Source organism: Oryx dammah, unplaced genomic scaffold, assembly GCF_014754425.2.
Source record: "Oryx dammah isolate SB20612 unplaced genomic scaffold, SCBI_Odam_1.1 HiC_scaffold_17, whole genome shotgun sequence".
Lineage (NCBI taxonomy): Eukaryota > Metazoa > Chordata > Mammalia > Artiodactyla > Bovidae > Oryx > Oryx dammah.
Genome location: NW_024070201.1, coordinates 47,323,252 through 47,345,242, shown reverse-complemented (window position 1 = coordinate 47,345,242; position 21,991 = coordinate 47,323,252). Strand labels below are relative to the sequence as shown.

The following is a 21,991-nucleotide window of genomic DNA, read 5'->3' as shown; positions in this document are numbered from 1 at the left end:
GTTTAAAAAGAGAAATTTAGAACAAGAGAAAAAAATGTAATCATTACTCAATTTACTGATAAATGATTTTTTTGAAAATTTTTTACCCATTATATCAAATTTGCTAACCTGATCAAAGAGTCGGACATGACTGAGTGACTGAAATGAACTGAACTGAACTGAACTGAACCTGATCAAAATCATTCCCTGTTAATCACTGCATATTTTAAACCAAGAAATTATCAAACTGAGTATTAGAGAAATGTTTGTAACTTTGTGAAAATAGGGTTAGGTTTTTTTCATCCTTTCATAGACCCTCCAATAATGTTGCTTCATGTAAGTCAACTCATGATCAGTTAACCCTACACTAAATGTCAACAAATGGGGCAGCAATGCAGGAAGCTGGAGACGGCGATGGAGCCCCACTCCAGGACTCTCGCCTGGAGGATCCCATGGACCGAGGAGCCTGGTGGGCTGCAGTCCATGGGGTCGCGAAGAGTCGGACACAACTGAGCGACTTCACTTTCACTTTTCACTTTTCATGCATTGGAGAAGGAAATGCAACCCACTCCAGTGTTCTTGCCTGGAGAATCCCAGGGACGGGGGAGCCTGGTGGGCTGCCGTCTCTGGGGTCGCACAGAGTCGGACACGACTGAAGCGACTTAGCAGCAGCAGCAGCAGCAGCAATGCAGGAAGCAGCTGTGGTTCCTGCTGCCAAACCACAAATGGAAGACTCAAGAGGGTCATTCTAATGCTATAGCTTGTATCAGTTGACATACATTTATGATAGACTAGTCATTAAAATAAACAATTGGATATCCATGGGTCTGCTCCCCAATGACTAATCATATATCAATCCATGTATACTTGACTCTAACAATAGTCAAGTTGTTCTTTCTAAAACATTTTCAGAATGAGAATGGAAATCCACAGTATTTAACTTTCTGAAGAAGTAGGAGCAATATTTAAGCATGATCTGATAATTACAGATAGTGGAATGGCAGGTGGAAAGTACATAATTGAGTGCAGAGTTGACTGGATGAAGTGATTACTATTGAAAAAGCTGACAATGAAACATTACAGAGGTAAACTTGGGAACAGTGAGACTTACTTGCTAACTGTTGAGTGTCCATTCTGCTTTTAGCAGATATCTGAAAAGTATTGTCAGTTCTTCATATTGACATCTCTCAACATTTATAACACACTGACTCTGCTTATTCCTGTGTGTTATGTCTTCTCAGTCCTTCATTCTATTTGGACTCCCTGTAACAGCACAGAGTCAATGTCAGGAACGCGAATCCATTTGGTGCTGTGGCCGTCTGCAATGAGTAGCTATCTCTGGGACAGACTTTCATGTTTTTTCTCTTGTCTCTGTAATAGACATATTCCATCTTTTGTAAGTTTGTCTGAGATCATGTTTTTGCATTCATTCTCTAATAAAACCAAAGGCAATATCTGTAATACTTGGAGGCATAGCATCAATTTATTCAGATTGAATTGAAGAAGAAAGCTGCTAAACATTAGTTTAACATTCTCTAATAAATGTGTTGAGAAAGAGGATTTATAAACATAAAATGAGGGGTTTATTAGCCACCAGTTAAACCACAAGGGACCCACAAAATTTCAGTTATATCCTCTTGGGTGCATCCACACTTAATATCCTTGAAATTATTACTACAACTTACAGATATCTCCTTGCTCTTTTTTTCTCTTGCATAAAATTCTAAATAAGAGATATTTATATACACCAGTGTTCATTTAATAAGCTGAGATCTTTTTCTGCCTTCCTCACTTCTCAAAGGAAAAAAGCAAACATAAAGTCTACTACTATTATAGACATATTTCTTTGCCAATGAATTCTACTTAAGTAAATAACCTGGAATACTTCCTTTCAATCAGACAATTTGGAAAGAAAAATATGTATCCATAATGTTCTTTTATTATGCACTTATTTCCTGCAGTCTCACTCCTTTGATTTGTATTTTATTGAGACTATTTTTGTACATTCAGTAAATTTTTTTTGGTGAATTTCTCAGAGTGACCACTTGTGGTGGACATTTCTAAATCCTACTGATTGGAGTTCTGAGTAACTGGTTGCACACATGACTATATTTTTTCCACCCCTCCATTTATACCTTCCCTTCTGTTGCTCATCTCTTTCTTCAAAAGAAGTTGTTATGTGTGTCAGATATATGAAGGAATCATTTCATGTTCTGTTAATGAAGAAAAATATTTCTTCAAATTTTTGGAAATGCAGAGAAATGAATTAGTATAACTTTTATCATGTGTGCAAATAATAAATTCTTAGAAAGTCTTATGCATATGATACCTTTCTGTTTGATGTATTTTACCCAGTTTCTAGACTTTATTATATGTAACTAACCTTTTGACATACTTGATGTAATTTGGATATGTTGTCAAATTTAGGATGAATCTTTTCTATGGGCTGGAGGAAAGTACTGACAATGGATTTCAGGGTGAATGAGAGATAATGATGAAAAGTGAAAGATCTAAATTCTCTTTGCAGGAATTCTTCTGTGAAGGAGAATGAAAACATTATGCTGACTCATGCTGAATGGAACTGATTCAGAGATTTTACTGACATCTATACTTCTCTTCCTGGTGGCTTCCCTGGTGGCTCAGAGGGTAAAGCGTCTGCCTGCAAGGCAGGAAACCTTGGTTCAGTCCCTGGGTCAGGAAGATCCCTTGGAGAAGGAAATGGCAACCCACTCCAATACTATTGCCTGAAGAATCCCGTGGATGGAGGAGTTTAGTAGGCTACAGCCCACGGGGTTGCAAAGAGTCAGAAACAACTGAGCGATTTCACTTTCATACTTCTCTTCAGCCTATGTTTTATTTCCTAATTTACCATTTTGTGTCCCATATAGTCTCTTCTAATAATTATGTTTAAATTTTGGTAACTCCGAAAGTTCCTTCCTGTGTCCTGACATTCAAGCTATACAAATACAACAGTTATTTTATCTACTCAAAAGAATTCTGTTATCTCCAATATGTCATCTACTAGAACAATATTGCACACAATTTTTTTCATTTTCTTCACTTTGTTCCCATTAGAGAAGGCTAGAATATCTTATCCAGATTTCAGTTCATGCTGAATATTCTTTGAACAACTGTCCCCAGTTAATTTTACTCCCAGAAGGATAACAGGTTTTTTCCTTTAACATTTGGAAATACATTCATGCCTGTCAATCCTTATGTTTGTTGGCTTTCACTTTCTTTCTTTCTTTCTTTCTTCTTTTTTCTTGTTTACTTTTTAAAAGAAATTCAATATTCTTTAATATAAAGTGCCATAAATTTTAACTTTTTTACCAAAATTGTAGGTATGTATTCATTATGAAGCATGCATCAATCTTGCAAACTAGGTCCTTAGAAGAGTAAGACTTAAGACCTATTTTCTGTCCATTTCTTATTTTAAAAAAGCTAGTCATTGAGTGACTTGTATCTCTAAAATCTGCTAAAGTGCCAAAATCCATAAAATATTAAGTCATTATTAATCCCTATATTAAAAAATCAATTGAGTCTCAAAAACAATGCTGAGATAATTCAATGGAAAATAGTCTTTTATACAAATAATGTTTAAACAACAGGGTAGTCATTTTAAAAAATTAATTTTCTTTTTAACAAATAATAATAACTTGAAATTGATTATAAACCTAAATGTACAATTGATTATACAAATTGATTGTACAAATTGATTATACAAATTGACTATAAACCTAAATGTACAGTTGCTAGGAGAAAACAGCATTTTTGTGATCATGTTAGGCAAAGATTTCTTAGAAAGGACCAAAAAACATAAAACAAGAGTATAAACTAATTAATATTAGAGTCCATAAAAATAAAAAATATTGGTTAACATGCTACAAAAAGTGAAAGTGAAAGTGAAGTCACTCACTCATGTCCTACTCTTTGCAACACTATGGACTGTAGCCTACCACGCTTCTCCGTCCATGGGATTTTCCAGGCAAGAGTACCGGAGTAGGTTGACATGCCCTTCTCCAGGGGATCTTCCCAACCCAGGGATTAAACCCAGGTCTCCCGCATTGCAGGCAGATGCTTTACCCTCTGAGCCACCAGGGAAGCCCTACCATGCTATAGAAAGAGTAAAATAAAACCAGAGACTGGGAGGCAATATTTGCAAAAAACATGAATGTGAATGTATTAGTCACTCAGTTGTGTCCAACTCTGTGACCCCATGGACTGTAGCCCATCAGGCTCCTCTGTCCATGGAATTCTCCAGGCCAGAATACTGGAGTAGGGTGCCATTCCCTTCTCCAGGGAATCCTCCCAACCCAGGGATTGAACCTGCATCTCCTGCATTACAGGCAGATTCTTTACCATATGAGCTACCAGGGAAGCAAAATACATAGTCATTTTTTTTTTTAATCCAGGATATGCTCAAACATTCACAACATTTAAAAAGATAAATTCATTAAAAATAGCTTTATTTAATAACTCTTCAAAAGTTTTCTCCTCATGAGATGGTATTGTAATACAGAAGAGAGTATAGTGTAAAGTTACAATTATTATCACAATTGAAGAAGCTAGAGATAGAAAACTAACTAAAATACACATAAACCCAGAAATGAACCCTTACTAGATGGCTGTGCTGTGCTCAGTCATGCCCAAATCTTTGTGACTCCATGGACTATGGCTCACCAAGCTCCTCTGTCCATGGTATTTTCCAAAGAAGAATACTGGCGTGGATTGCCGTTTCCTTCTCCAGGGGATCTTCCCCACTCAGGGATCAAACCACTTCTCCTGTATTGGCAGGTGGATTCTTTATCACTGGGCCACCAGGGAAGCCCAGATATATTAAAATATTAAGAAATATTTAGGAATATTTCTAAAAGTACATCACAGAGATTTTTAAATTACTTAACAGAGGCACACAAAAATACACATAATGGCATTTAAGCACATGAACAGAACCACAGCATCTTTATCTTTTAGAGGATGCAAATTAAAATCATGGTCAGATGTAATTAGTCATCAATCACAATAGATGAAGATTTAAAGACTGATATTGCCAATCACTGGAGATAATGAGGAACATCCAGAACTCTCATACACAGCTGATGAGAGCTTAAAATTGTATGGCCATTAGTGAGAGCAGATTGAAATTTGTTTCAAAAGTTAATCTTGCACATAACAAATGCCCCAGCATTTCCATGCTTAGTATTTATACAAGAAGAATAAAGATGTTAATGTATGTGAGAGATTTACTCAAATAATCATATCAGTATTGTTCTTAATGGTCTAAAATTTTAAATATGTAGTTTTGTTTGAAAATACATTAACATAAGACTTTTATTCCTGAACGCTAAGAATTGGCTGGAACTGCATAGCTTCTGCCTTTTTTGTTCAGGGAAAAGTCTCTTCCATTGCTCAGTCTTCATTCGTCTCTACTGTTTCATATTTAGTCTCTTTCGTTTCTGTAATATTTCTGCCCCAATAAGTATTTTAATTATTTCAGATTCAGATGAAAAGCATAATTTTGACATAATGTTCTCTCTGTGCCAGGAGACTATTTCAAGACTATGTCTCTCTTCTCTGATGGCAGGGTTAGGAAAGTGCTGGCAGAGAGTATCAGACTTTCAGCAGAGCTCTGCTCTTGAACTAACCTCCTTCTTGCCTTCTTTCTTTCTTTCCCTCACACCCCACCTTCTTTTCCCTCTTCTCCTCATTCTTATTCTCTTTGCTTCTAAGAATTAAAAGTAGACATAAATGTGGAGGGCATAGTAACATGTTTGACTTAAAGAATAAATTTGGACTTTTTCTGACAATGTCAATCTGATTTAAACAATGAGAACTGATTTTTGTAAAACTGGTACACATTTATCATTTTTACACAGAAAAGATATATTGCAGATCCAAAGACTTAGCAGAAATATGTTTAAATCACATTGCAATAAAATATTATAAAATAATATATTTTAAATCTATTTAGAGTTAAGGTGAAAAATATTAGATGTTAACATTAAAATATAATAATTGATACATAATTGGTTTTAAAAATTTAAGGAGTATTAGAGTGAAAATGGTTAAAGACTACTGCTCTAGAATTCCCACTTTTTTTCAGTTATTTATTTATTTTAGTTGAAGAATAATTACTTTATAATATTGTGATGATTTTTGCCATACATCAACATGAATAGGCCACAAAATATTATTTTTAATAAGGAAGAGGTATCAATGTGTACTTGTTCAAATAAAAGTTATTTTGTTGTTCAGTGACCAAGTTGTGTCTGACTCTTTACAAGCCCATGGACTGCAGCACGCCAGGCCTCCCTGTCTCTCATCATCTCCCAGAGTTTGCCCAAGTTCATATCCATTGAACTGGTGAAGCCATCCCACCATTTCATCCTCTGTTGCCCTTTTCTCTTTCTGCCTTCAATCTTTCCCACCATCAGGGTCTTTTCCAATAAGTCAGCTGTTCCCATAAGGTGGCCCAAGTATTGGAATTTCAGTTTCAGTTTCAGTCTTTCCAAAGAGTATTCAGTGTTAATTTCCTTTAAAATTGGCTGGTTTGATCTTCTTGCTTTCCAGGGAACTCTCAAGAGTCTTCTCCAGCACTACAGTTTAAAAGCACCAATTCTGCCTTTGTTGTCAGGCTCTCACATCCAAACATGACTACTGGAAAACCATAGCCTTGACTATATGGACCTTTGTTGGCAAAGTGATGTCTTTGGTTTTTAATACACTAAGTTTGTCTTTCCTGTGAAGAAGCAATGGTCTTCTAATTTCCTGGCTGTAGTCACCATTCACAGTGATTGTAGAGCTAAAGAAAAGGAAATCTGTCACCCCTTCTATTTGCCATGAACTGATGGGACTGGATGCCACAATCTTAGCATTTTTTTTAAATTAATGAATTTATTTTAATTGGAGGCTAATTCTTTACAATATTGTAGCGGTTTTTGCCATACATTGACATGAATCAGCCATGAGTGTACGTGTGTCCCCTATCTTGAAACCCCTCCCTCGTCCCTCCCCATCCCATCCCTCAGGGTCGTCCCAGCGCCCCAGTCCTGAGTGCCCTGTCTCATGCATCAAACCTGGACTGGTGATCTATTTCACATATGGTCATATACATGTTTCAGTGCTATTCTCTCAAACCATCCCACCCTTGCCTTCTCCCACAGAGTACAAAAGTCTGTTCTTTATATCTGTGTCTCTTTTGCTCTCTCGCATATAGGGTCATAGTTACTGTCTTTCTAAATTCCATATATATGTATTAATATACTGTATTGGTGTTTTTCTCTCTGACTTACTTCACTCTGTATCATAAGCTCCAGTTTCATCCACTTCATTAGAACTGATTCAAATGTGTTCTTTTTAATAGCTGAGTAATATTCCATTGTATATATGTACCACAGCTTTCTTATCCATTCATCTGCTGATAGACATCTAGGTTGCTTCCACGTCCTAGTTATTGTAAACACTGCTGTGATGAACATTGGGGTACATGGATCTCTTTCAATTCTGGTTTCCTTGATGTGTATTCCCAGCAGTCGGATTGCTAGGTAGTATGGCCATTCTAAAGGAGATCAGTCCTGGGTGTTCTTTGGAAGGAATGATGCTAAAGCTGAAACTCCAATACTTTGGCCACCTCATGCGAAGAGCTGACTCATTGGAAAAGACTCTAATGCTGGGAGGGATTGGAGGCAGGAGGAGAAGGGGCCGACAGAGGATGAGATGGCTGGATGGCATCACCAACTTGATGGACATGAGTTTGAGTGAACTCCGGGAGTTGGTGATGGACAGGGGGCCTGGCATGTTGCAATTCATTGGGTCACAGAGTCAGACACAACTGAGCAACTGAACTAAGTGAACTGATGGCAGTTCTATTTCCAGTTGTTTAAGGAATCTCCACACTGTTCTCCATAGTGGCTGTACTAGTTTGCATTCCCACCAACAGTATAAGAGGGTTCCCTTTTCTCCACACCCTATCCAGCATTTATTGTTTGTAGGTTTTTTGATGGCAGCCATTCTGACTGGCGTGAGATGGTATCACATTGTGGCTTTGATTTGCATTTCTCTGATAATGAGTGATGTTGAGCATCTTTTCATGTGTTTGTTACCCTTCCATATATCTTTTTTGAAGAAATATCTATTTAGTTCTTTGGCCCATTTTTTGATTGCATTGTTTATTTTTCTGGAATTGAGCTGCATGAGCTGCTTGTATATTTTTGAGATTAATTCTTTGTCAGTTGCTTTGTTTGCTATTATTTTCTCCCATTCTGAAGGCTATCTTTTCACCTTGCTTATAGTTTCCTTCATTGTGCAAAAGCTTTTAAGTTTAATTAGGTCCCATTTGTTTATTTTTGTTTTATTTCCATTACTCAGGAAGTGGGTCATAGAGGATCCTGCTGTGATTTATGTCAGAGTATTTTGTCTATGTTTTCCTCTAGGAGTTTTATAGGTTCTGGTCTTACATTTAGATCTTTAATCCATTTTGAGTTTATTTTTGTGTGTGGTATTAGAAAGTGTTCTAGTTTTATTCTTTTACAAGTGGTTGACCAGTTTTCCCAGCACCACTTGTTAAAGAAATTGTCTTTTCCCCATTGTATGTTCTTGCCTCCTTTATCAAAGATAAGGTATACATTGGTGCGTGGTACAACCCCCACTCTTAATTGACCCCCATTATACTGCCCATTCAGGAAACAGCAAAACATGCCCAAACTTATTAATAGGAGAATACAAATTTAATCAACAATGAGATTTCATCTTTTCATTTCTCAGACTTTAAAGATTTAAAGTCTGATAAAGTCCAGCAGTTGTGAAGTCATGAGTAAATAGTTTATAAGAATGTATATTTTCATAGGTAATTTTATTATTGGGAACTGTATATTCAAAAGGTTTATAATTACTTGTTTTAGATGTTATAAAGGAAATTATGAATGCTAAAGGAGTATATTGTAAGACATTTAAGAATCATTTCTTAATTCTCAAAGTTGTAAAATTTAGGGTTGAAAACAGTATCACATGACATTTTTTCTAATCATTTTTTGCTTAAATTTCCTTACTATCCCAGAAAAACTCACTTCATTTTGTATTTAGCCATCATGATACTTACCTTCAGTATGCAACATTTTATTCTTGTACCTTATTTTAAAAACTTCACAGATTACAGAAATATTAACTTAAAAACAATAATTTTTTCCAAATCTCACCCATTTAGTTGTAACAATTTTCAACATTTGATTTATAGTCTTCCAGGTTGACTGGCACTAAAGGTTCTACCCATTTTAAATTGTAATTGATATTATCAAATTACCTACCCAAATGTACAATTTCCCTTATTGTTAACTGAAAACTGTTCTGGAATATTCCCCCAAATTGCTGAAACCTCCTTTGCTATGATAAGATAAAAATTTTAGGCCATAAATTTAAGGTTGATTTTAGTATCTATTTCACAGAGAAGAGAATATAAACTTAGATTTTTTTTTTCCTGTTGTCCCAGAGTTGTATTAAAATCCAAAGTTGAAGAAAAAAGTCACTAAGTATTCCTAAGTTATGAATAGTTGACATGGTTTATAAACTGTATTTGTCTCTATTGCTGCTACTGATTACCATGTCTACTGCCTACCATTTTCCCATTTCCTGCTCAAACCTCAGCACTTGAGAGAGTGAGGGCATTCATGATTTGTCCTGGAGCTTCTTTATTCCCTGCTCTTGGGAGAGCAGACAGTTGTCATTTTCCACACCTGGACCCAAGGGAGTCAGATTCAAAAAATTACCATGAAGATTGGACATTTCTCGAAAAAAATGAAAGACTGACACTCTTGTCCTTTAAATATTTAATTTCCTACAAAATCTGGAGATTAATTTGTGCATGCTATTACCACTTCTCTCTCATTACCATGTCTCTGTTTCCCTCTTGTTCACTAGGAAATAAAAAGGATAAAAAGTTTACAAACTCATGAAAATTGATCACTGTGTCAAATTTACCTCTATGCTACTATTCTGTAGCATAGTATTTATAATGGCTTAGGAATTTGATAACACTTGATGAATTAATTAAAATGAATAATTTTACTGCTTATGAGTTTTGTGCCTATAACTTTATGGATGACCCTGCAAATATACTGAATTTTTTAGACTTTATTTTCTGATCATAGAGATATAATTTCTGTTTGTTTTGTTTTTGATAAGAACAGTTAACATATACTTCCTCCATTTTTTAAAAGAAGACCCAGAGGACCAAGAAACAAAATCAAGAACTAGATTTATTGAGTACTTGGATACTGCAGAACATTAAGCCTTAGGCATATCTAATTCACTGAGAGATGCACAATTTGTGAATCTTTCCAGAGCTAGATGTTTACACTAGTATACACTCATGCAGGTACTAAAAACATTAAAGAGAAATGTAAAGGAGAAACATTCAGTATTTTCCCCCTTTATGCTTATCATTCTCATTACCCATCTAGGATCCACAATCCTATTGACTGCTGTCATGGGCTAATAGGCAATAGCTAACATGCTTGCAAATTGAAAAAAAAAAATTAAATAGAAAACTTGAGCAAAACTTGTTATTGGAAAAAAACATTTCCAATAACAATGAATCTGCTGTTTTATCATGTTGGGGAAAAGTGTTACTACTCACAAAATGTAAACATAAAAGTTTTTCTCACAGTAAATTTTTTGAACAAAATATTTTTACCATATGGACACGGATCTGCTTGGTCTTTGCACCATAAACAAGTGGATTGAGAAATGGAGGGACCAGCAGATAAGTGCTAGAAAAGAGGATGTGAATATAAGGAGGGATGTGGGAACCAAATCTATGTGCAAAGAAGGAGAAGAAACCAAGGGAGTAGAACTGCAGGAAGACACAGATGTGAGCGACACAAGTGTTGAATGCTTTCAACCTAGCCTCCTTCTGAGGCAAACGAAAAACTGTGACGAATATCTGTATGTAGGACAACGTGATTAACACAATGTCAAGCCCAGCAACAGTGAAGGCCACAAACAAACCATAGATTTTGTTGACCCTGATATCTTCTGCAGCTAGTTTCACAACAGCCATATGTTCACAGTAGGAATGAGAGATGACTGTTGTATGGTAAAATTGTAATCGAATCTTTATCAGTATTAGGCATGGTGCTACAAGAATGGCAGCCCTGAGTGTTACCATTACTGCTATTTGAGTGACTAACTGGTGAGAGAAGATGGCAGCATGTCTGAGTGGATGACAGATGGCTACATAGCGGTCCAAGGCCATGGCCAGCAAGATGCCTGACTCTATGCCCTGAAATGTGTGGATGAGCCACATTTGAAGCAGGCAACAATCAAAATGTATTTCTGGTACATGAAACCAGAAGATTCCAAGCATCTTGGGCACAGTGCTTGTGCTGAGAGCAATATCTGTGACTCCTAGCATGCCTAGAAAAATGTACATGGGCTGATGGAGACTGTGTTCTGATTTGATGATGATGAGAAGCAAGGAGTTTCCAATCATAGCCATGAGATACATGGCACAAAATGGAATCCCAACCCAGCAATGCACAGACTCTAGGCCTGGGATCCCTATTAGTGTGAACTCAGAAGGCATGAAGACTGTGGTGTTCTAAATGGACATAGTGTCCTTGGGTCTCATGAATCAAACAAAAGACATATCTCAGTCCATGCTACTTCCTCTTTGACTTCTTATTTTCATCCAAAGTCATCATATTGAGTGTTCATATTGAGTCATCATATTGAGTCATCTCTCAGATCATATCATCCACCTCATATAATATCATATAAAATATCATATCATCCATATCATATAAAAGGTGAAAGATCCACAAGGACACATTGTGTTTTTAACAATGGCATGCATAAGTCCTGTACCATCATAAAAATTGTATTGGCATGGCAGTGCGACTGCATTGGAGCCAACCAAATACCTGAGTTCCCAGACGGCACTAGTGGTAAAGAACCCACCTGCCCATGCAGGAGTCATAAGAGACACAGGTTCAATCCCTGGGTTGGGACAGTACCCTGGAGGAGGACAGGGCAACTCACTCCAGTATTCTTGCTTGGAAAATCCCACAGACAGAGGAGCCTGGTGGACTACAGTCCATGGGGTTGCAAAAAGTCGGACACGACTGAAGTGGCTTAGTACATACGCACAAGAACACACAAGGACTGCTTACTCAACTGCTCATGTGTCTGTCATTTCACTTCAAAGCTGTGAAAACAAAAAAGTTGTTTATTTTGGTTGGCAATTATATTTTAATCGGAAGTTAATGATTCTCTTCATATTCCACATTTCATTTACTGCTTCAGCATTCTCATTATTCTCAGTTGTCTCTCAGTCAAAGCCATTCGGTTTGGACATTGAGAGTCTGATAATATATTAGTGCAGGTTGCTCTCTAAAAAAGAGAATAAACACAGGAACACTTGTCACCTAAAAGCAAAATATATTTGTCCATGTATTGATGACATATATTATCTATCTCTGTATAAAACTAGATGTCTTTTCAGAAGAACTTGAAGGAAGAGTTTTAGAAAAGATCATTCAAATCTGTGTACATTTGGTAAGTCTGGACCAAAGTTTCTGGGTACTGTTTTATGTTCCTAGTAAAACTGAACTGTTTTGCCTATATTTCTAATAGCTGAAATGCTTCATTTTCCTGCTTAAAATAAAATATATTCTGTAATACACATTACAAAATGTTAGAGTCAAGAAAACTCAAGAAAGCAATGTTGGCAACAGTAGCAAAATATGTAGGTATGAGGACTCATTCTTAATGACTGATGGATATAGGAACATGGGTAATTGAAATAGAGGCTTCACTCTTGGGTTTTCACCTTTTGTTTCTCTTCCTTTCACAACTACTAGTAAGGCCTCCTCAGACAACCATTTTGCCTTTTTGAATTTCTTTTTCTCGGGGATGGGCTTGATCACTGCCTCCTGTACAATGTCACGAACCTCTGTCCATAGTTCTTTAGGCACTCTGTCTATCAGATCTAATTCCTTGAATTGATTTGTCACTTCCACTGTATAATCATAAGGGATTTGATTCAGATCATACCTGAATGGTCTAGTGTTTTTCCCTACTTTCTTCAATTTAAGTCTGAATTTGGCAATAAGGAGTTCATGATCTGAGCCACAGCCAGCTCCCAGTCTTGTTTTTTTCTGACTATATAAAACTTCTCCATCTTTGGCTTCAAAGAATATAATCAATCTGATTTTGGTGTTGACCATCTGGTGATATCTATGTGTAGAGTCTTCTCTTGTGTTGTTGGAAGCAGGTGTTTGCCATGACCAGTGGGTTCTTTTGGCAAAACTCTATTAGCCTATGCCCTGTTTCATTCAGTACTCCAAGGCCAAATTTGCCTGTTACTCCAGGTGTTTCTTGACTTCCTACTTTTGCATTACAGTCCCCTACAATGAAAAGGACATCTTTTTTGGGTGTTAGTTCTAGAAGGTCTTCATAGAATCGGTCACCTTCAGCTTGTTCATCATTACTGGTCTGGGAAAAACTTGGATTCTGTGATATTGAATGGTTTGCCTTGGAAAGGAACAGAGATCATTCTGTCATTTTTGAAGTGCATCCAAGTACTGCATTTTGGGTCTTTTGTTGACTATGATGGCTACTTCATTTCTTCTAAGGGATTCTTTCCCACAGTAGTAGATATAATTGTCATTTGTAAATTCACCCATTCCAGTCCATCTTAGTTTGCTGATTCCTAAAATGTCAATGTTCACTCTTGCCATTTCCTCTTTGACCATTTCTAATTTGCCTTGATTCATGAACATAACATTCCAGGTTCCTACACAATATTGCTCTAACAGCATCAGACTTTACTTTCATCACCAGTCACATCCACAATTGGGTGTTGTTTTTGGTTTGGCTCCATCTCTTCATTCTTTCTGGAGTTATTTCTCCACTGATCTCCAGTAGCAGAGAGTTCATCTTTCAGTGTCTTATCTTTTTGCCTGTTCATACTGTTCACGGGGTTCTCAAGGCAAGAATACTGAAGTGGTTTGCTCTTCCCTTCTCCAGTGGACCACAGTTTGTCAGAACTCTCCACCATGACCCATCCGTCTTGGTTGCTGTGAAAAGAAGAGAAGAGAAAAAGCAAAGGAGAAAAGGAAAGATATACCCATTTGAATGCATAGTTCCAAAGAATAGCAAGTAGAGATAAAAAAGCCTTCCTAAGTGAAAAATGCAAAGAAATAGAGGAAAACAATAGAATGGGAAAGACTGGAGATCTCTTCAAGAAAATTAGAGATACCAAGGGAACAATTCATGCCAAGATGGGCACAATAAAGGACAGAGATGGTATGAACCTAACAGAAGCAGAAGATATTAAGAAGAGGTGACAAGAATACACAATATAACTATACAAAAAAGATCTTCATGGCCCAGATAATCACGATGGTTTGACTACTCACCTAGAGCAAGACATCCGGGAATGTGAGGTCAAGTGGGCCTTAGGAAGCATCACCAGGAACAAAGCTAGAGAAGGTTATGGAATTCCAGTTGAGCTATTTCAAATCCTGAAAGATGATTCTGTGAAAATGCTATACTCAATATGCCAGCAAATTTGGAAAACTCAGCAGTGGCCACAGGACTGGAAAAGGTCAGTTTTCATTCCAGTCCCAAAGACAAGTAATGCCAAAGAATGTTAAAATGACTGCACAATTGCACTCATCTCATATGCTAGTAAAGTAATGCTCAACATGCTCCAAGCCAAGCTTCAGCAGTACGTGAACTGTGAACTTCCAGATGTTCAAACTCATTTTCAGAAAGACAGAGGAACCAGAGATTGAATTGCCAACATTTGCTGGATCATTGAAAAGCAAGAGAGTTCCAGAAAAACATCTATTTCTGCTTTATTGACTATGCCAAAGCCTTTGACTGTGTGGATCACCAACTGTGGAAAATTTTGAAAGAGATGGTAATACCGGACCACCTGACTTGCCTCTTGAGAAATCTGTATGCGGGTCAAGAAGAAACAGTTAGAACTGGACATGGAACAACAGACTGGTTCCAAATTGGGAAAGGAGTACGTCAAGGCTGTATATGGTCACCCTGCTTATTTTAGCTTATATGCAGGATACCTCATGAGAAATCCTGGAATGGATGAAGCACAAGCTGTAATCAAGATTGCTGGGAGAAATATCAATAACCTCAGATATGCAGATGACACCACTCTTATGGCAGAAAGTGAAGAAGAACTAAAGAGCCTCATGTTGAAAGTGAAAAAGGAGAGTGAAAATGTTGGCTTAAAACTCAACATTCCGAAAACTGAGATCATGGCATCCATCACTTCAAGGCAAATTTTTTGGGGCTCCAAAATCACTGCAGATGGTGACTGAAGCCATGAAATTAAAAGACACTTGGTCCTTGGAAGAAAAGCTATGACCAACTTAGACAGCATATTAAAATGCAGAAACATTACTTTGCCAACAAAGGTCCATCTAGTCAAGGCTATGGTTTGTCCAGTGGTCATGTATGGATGCGAGAGTTGGACTGTGAACAAAGCTGAGCACCGAAGAATTGATGCTTTTGAACTGTGTTGTTGGAGAAGACTCTTGAGAGTCCCTTGGACAGCAAGGAGATCCCACCAGTCCATCCTAAAGGAAATCAGTCCTGAATATTCACTGGAAGGACTAATGTTGAATCTGAAACTCCAACACTTTAGCCACCTGATGTGAAGGTCTGACTCATTTGAAAAGACCCAGATGCTGGGAGAGATTGAAGGTGGGAGAAGAAGGGGACAACAGAAGATGAGATGGTTGGATGGCATCACCGACTCAATGGACATTCTTTGAGTAAACTCCAGGAGTTGGTGATGGACAGGGGAGCCTGGGCTGCTGCTATCCATTGGTTCACAAAGAGTCGGGCATGAATGACTGATTCTTGGGTTTAAAATTTTCAGAGCTATCATTAGCATAAGATTTGACTAATTTAGGCTCATTAATTTTTCATGAAAAACAGAAAGTCTGTAACACTTTAGTCATTTTTTCTGAGCTGAGGCTTAAGAAATTATTAGAAAATGAAGTGGTGGAAGGATGTGTTCCCTAAAAGAATTCAAATATAGAACTAAACAGAGAAGACAGAGAACTGACCTTGGAATTTCAGAAATATTTAAGATGAGAAATTTAGAACAACTTAAAAAAAGTAATCATTACTCAATTCATTGACTTTTTGTGAAAACTTTGGAGCTTATCCATTATATGAAAGCTGTTATCTGATCAAAAGCATTTCCTATTGCATATTTTGCATTGCATACATTGCATATTTTGAAGCAAAAAAAAAAAAATCCTCAAACCATACATTAGAGAGATATTTGTAATTCTGTCAAAATAGGGATAAGTTTTTTTTTATAGATTCTTTGATAAAGTTGCTTCATATGAGTAAACTGATGATCAGCTAGCCCTACAATGAATGTCAACAAATAGGGCAGTAACACAGGAAGCCGCTATGGTTCCTGTTGCTAAACCACAAATGAAGGAATCAATAAGTCATTTTAATTCTGTAGCCTGTATCAGTTGACAATTACCTATGATAGACTAGTCACTAAAAGAAGCAGTTAGATATCCATAGGTTTGCTCCTCAATGACTAATTTTATGATCAATCCATACCTCACTGGCAAATAATAATCATTTTTCTTTCTAAAACATAATAAGAATTAAAATAGAAATCCTTTAAAAACAACCACAGTTTCTGAGTTTTTTAAGATGTAGGAGCAATATTTGAGTTTGATCTGATAAGTACAGACAGTGGAATGTCAGGTGGAAAATACATAATTAAGCACAGGGTTGATGGAATAGAATGATTATTATTGAAAAATATGGCAATGAAACATTATGGAGGTAAACTTGGGAATAGTGAAACTTACTTGCTAATTGTTGGGTGCTGGTTCTGCTTTCACTAGATTGTCAGAAAAGTATTGTCAGTTCTTCATATTAACATCACTCAGCTCTTATAACACACTGCCCCTTCTTGTTTGTGTTACATGTTCTCAGTTCCTCTTCATTCTATTTGGACCCTCTGTAACAACACTCATTCAACATCAGGAACACGAATCCATTTTGTATGGAGTCATCTGCAATGGGGAAACATCTCTGGGACAGCCTTTCATGCTTTTCTCTGGTCTCTATAACAGACATTCTACATATTTTGTAAGTCTGTTTTAAATCATATATTGGTGTTCATTTTCTAATAAAAGCCAGGGCAAGATCTATATTACTTGGAGGCATAACACCAATTTATTTAGTTTGAATTGAATAAGAAAGCTGCTACCCATCAGTTTATGTTCTATAATGAATGTGTGGAGAAGGAGGATTTATAAACATAAAGTGAGGGGTTTATTAGCCATCAGTTAAACCACAAGGGACCCAGCAAATTATAATTATGTCCCCTTGGGTTCATCCACACCTAATATCCCTGAAATTATTATTATACTTAGAGACACATCCCTTCTCTGCTATTTTTCTCTTGCATAAAATGAATAAGAGATATTTATATATACCAGTGTTCTTTTTATATCTCAGTTGTTTTTCTGGATCTCCTAATTTGCCAAAAAATCTAAGCTCTACTTAAATATAGAAATTTCTTTGCCAATGATTTCTACTTGAATAAATAACCTGTGACACTTTCTTTCAATGAAGCATTTTTAGAGGAAAAATCTGTATCCATATGCTATTTTATTATGCACTTCTCATTTCCTCATTTCACTCCTTTGATTTGTATTTTATTGAGGCTATTTTTGTATATTCAGTACTTTTTTTGTTTATTTCTTAGAGTGACCAATAGTGGTTGACATTTATAAATCCTACTAGAGAGAGTTCTGACTAAATTGTACACATGAATAAAATTTTCCATCGCTCACTTTACAATTTTCCCTCTTTTCTTCCTCTCTTCCTTCATAAAGAAGGTATTATGTGTGTCAGATATATGACGGTATCATTCCATGTGCTTTTAATTAAGAAAATATATCTTCAAGTTTTGGGAAATAAAGAGAGACAAATTAAGATATCTTTTATCATGAGTGCAAATAAATTCTAAGAAAGTTTTAGACACATGATACCTTTCTCTTTGACATTTTACCCAGTTTTTAGACTTTCTTAAATGTAACTAAATTTTAGATATACTTGATGTAGCTTAGACATGTTGGCAAATTTAGGAGAAATCTTTTCTGTGGGCTGAAGGAGGTTATTTCCAATGGATTTCAGGGTGATTAAGAGATATGATGAAAAGAAAAAGATCCTAAATTTTCTTTCCAGAAATTCTTCTGTGGAGGAGAACAAAAACATTATACTGATTCATGTTGAATGGAATTGATTCAGAGGTCCAACGGACATCTGTACTTCTCTTCAGCCTATCTTTTATTTGCTGATATACCATTTCATTTATCACCTGTTCTCTCTCAATTCAGTTCAGTTCAGTTCAGTTCGGTTGCTCAGTCGTGTCCAACTCTTTGCGACCCCATGAATTGCAGCACACCAGGCCTCGCTGTCCATCACCATCTCCTGGAGTTCACTCAAACTCACCTCCATTGAGTCCGTGATGCCATCCAGCCATCTCATTCTCTGTCGTCCCCTTTTTCTCCTGCCCCTAATCCCTCCCAGCATCAGAGTCTTTTCCAATGAGTCAACTCTTCGCATGAGTTGGCCAAAGTACTGGAGTTTCAGTTTTAGCATCATTCTTTCCAAAGAACACCCAGGACTGATATCCTTTAGAATGGACTGATTGGATCTCCTTGCAGTCAATTGAGTATAAATTTTGATGTTTCCCCAAGTTCTTACCTGAGTCCTTTTGCTCAAATTATACAAATATGTTGGCAATTTTAATCTACTTAAAATAAATCAGTTACCTTCAACATGTCATCTACTAGAACAATACTCCAACACAATTTTTTTTTTCATTTTCTTCACTCTGTTCCCATTAAAGAAGGCTGCTTCTGCTGCTACTGCTGTTGTCACTTCAGTTGTGTCCAGTTCTGTGCGACCCCATAGACAGCAGCCCACCAGGCTCCCCCATCCCTGGGGTTCTCCAGGCAAGAACACTGGAGTGGGTTGCCATTTCCTTCTCCAACGCATGGAAGTGAAAAGTGAAAGTGAAGTCACTCAGTCGTGTCCGACTCTTCGAAACCCTATGGACTGCAGCCTACCAGGCTCCTCTGTCCATGGGATTTTCCATGCAAGAGTACTGGAGTGGGGTGCCATCGCCTTCTCTATTATAGAAGGCTAGCATATCTTATTCAGATTTCAGTTCATGTGAATATATTTGCAAAACTGTCCCCAGTTAATTTTGCTCCCAGAAGGATAAATTTACTTTTTCTTTATTTTAACATTTAAAAATACCTTCATACCTAAATCAATCCTTATGCTTGTTGGATTTTCCTTCCTTTCTTTCTTTTTCCCTTCTATTTTTCTTGTTCATTTTTTTAGAAAAGTTATTAAATATTGTTTAACATAGAACATCATCAATTTTAATTTGTTTACCATGATTACAGATATGTACTCATTATGAAGCAAACGTCAGTCTTGCAATCTAGGTCATTAGCAGAGTAAGACCTAAGAACTGTTTTCTGTCCATCTCTTATTTTAATAATATGAGTCATTGAATGACTTCTATCTCCAAAATCTGTTAAACTGCCAAAAAACATACAAAATATGAGGTCAGTATTAATTGCTACATAAAAAATCAATTGATTCTCAAAAACAATGTTGAGATAATTCAATGGAAAATAGGTCTTTTATACAAATAATATTTAAACAACAGGATAGCCATTTAAAAAAATTAGCTTTGTTTTTAACAAATGATAATAAAATAACTTGAAATGGATTATAAAGCTAAACATAAGAACACTTTTGTTACCATATTAGGCAAAGATTTCCTAGAAAGGATGAAAAAGCATAATCTGAGAACATAAAGAGATAAATTAGGGTCGCTAAGAGTTGGACATGATTGAGCAACTTCACTTTCACTTTTCACTTCCATGCGTTGGAGAAGGAAAATGGCAACCCACTCCAGTGTTCTTGCCTGGAGAATCCTAGGGTTGGGGGAGCCTGGTGGGCTGCTGTCTATGGGGTCACACAGAGTCAGACACAACTGAAGTGACTAAGCAGCAGCAGGCTTCATGAAAATCAAAAATATCTGTTAACATGCTATTAGATTAAGTTAAAACCAGCTACTGGGAGGAAATATTTGCAAAATACATTGCCAAAATTTTTTTATTTAGGAAATGCACAAACATTCACAACAATAAAAAACTCATTAAAAATAATTCTTTTTAGTAACTCTTAAAGGTTTCACCCTTCGTGAGATGATGGCAGCAGCACAGAAGACAGTAGAGTGTAAAGTTATAATCATTATTAGATAGAAAACTAACTAAAATACATATAGACTCAGAAATATTAGTACATTAAGAAATATTGGGGAATATTTCTAAAAATATGTTACAGAGATTTTTAAGTTACTTCACATAAATACACAAAAAGATACATATAGCACATAAGCACATGTAAAGAATCACAGCATCTGTTAGATGATGTAAATTAAAATTACGATCAGATATAATTACTCATCAACTACAATAAATGAAGATTGAAAGATTGACATTGTCAATCCCTGGGGATAATGAGGAACATCCAGAACTCTCATACACTGCTGATGGGAGTGTAAAATTGTTTGGCCATTAGTGAGAGAAGTTTGAAATTTGTTTTAAATTTAACCTTCAGTTCAGTTCAGTTCAGTCGCTCAGTTGTGTTCGACTCTTTGCAACCCCATGAATCGCAGCACGCCAGGCCTCCCTGTCCATCACCAACTCCCGGAGTTCACTCAGACTCACGGCCATCGAGTCCATGATGCCATCCAGCCATCTCATTCTCTGTCATCCACTTCTCCTCCTGCCCCCAATCCCTCCCAGCATCAGAGTCTTTTCCAATGAGTCAACTCTTTGCATGAGGTGGCCAAAGTACTGGAGTTTCAGCATTAGCATCATTCCTTCCAAAGAAATCCCAGGGCTGATCTCCTTCAGAATGGACTGATTGGATCTCCTTGCAGTCCAAGGGACTCTCAAGAGTCTTTTCCAACACCACAGTTCAAATGCATCAATTCTTTGGCACTCAGCCTTCTTCGCAGTCCAACTCTCACATCCATACATGACCACAGGAAAAACCATAGCCTTGACTAGACCGACCTTAGTCGGCAAAGTAATGTCTCTGCTTTTGAACATACTATCTAGGTTGGTCATAACTTTTCTTCCAAGGAGTAAGTGTCTTTTAATTTCATGGCTGCAGTCACCATCCGCAGTGATTTTGGAGCCCCCCCCCAAAAAAAAAAATTCTGACACTGTTTCCACTGTTTTGCCATCTATTTCCCATGAAGTGATGGGATCAGATGCTATGATCTTCATTTTCTGAATGTTTAGATTTAAGCCAACTTTTTCACTCTCCTCTTTCACTTTCATCAAGAGGCTTGTTAGTTCCTCTTCATTTTATGCCATAAGGGTGGTTTCATCTGCATATCTGAGGTTATTGATATTTCTCCCGGCAATCTTGAATCCAGCTTGTGTTTCTTCCAGTCCAGTGTTTCTCATGATGTACACTGCATAGAAGTTAAATAAGCAGGGTGACAATATACAGCCTTGACGTACTCCTTTTCTATTTGGAACCAGTCTGTTGTTCTGTGTCCACTTCTAACTGTTGCTTCCTGACCTGCATACAGATTTCTCAGGAGGCAGGTCAGGTGGTCTGGTATTCCGATCTCTTTCAGAATTTTCCACAGTTTATTGTGATCCACACAGTCAAAGGCTTTGGCATAGTCAATAAAGCCCCAGCATTCCCATTTTTAGTATTTCCACAAGAAGAATAAGAATGTTAGCATATGCTAGAGATTTATTCAAATAATCATATTGTTATTATTCTTAATAGCCTAAAATTTTACATATGTAGTTTTGTTTGAAAACACGTTAACACAGGACTTTTATTCCTGAAAGCTAAGAGTTGGCTGGAACAGCCAAGTTTCTGCCTTTTT

At 36.8% G+C, this 21,991-nt stretch overlaps 1 pseudogene; it reads right to left on the bottom strand.

Annotated features, from left to right (window-relative positions):
- Nucleotides 1–10,633: 10,633 nt before the first annotated feature.
- LOC120876637 lies at nt 10,634–11,584 on the bottom strand (annotated as a pseudogene).
- Between the last annotated feature and the right edge of the window lie 10,407 nt (nt 11,585–21,991).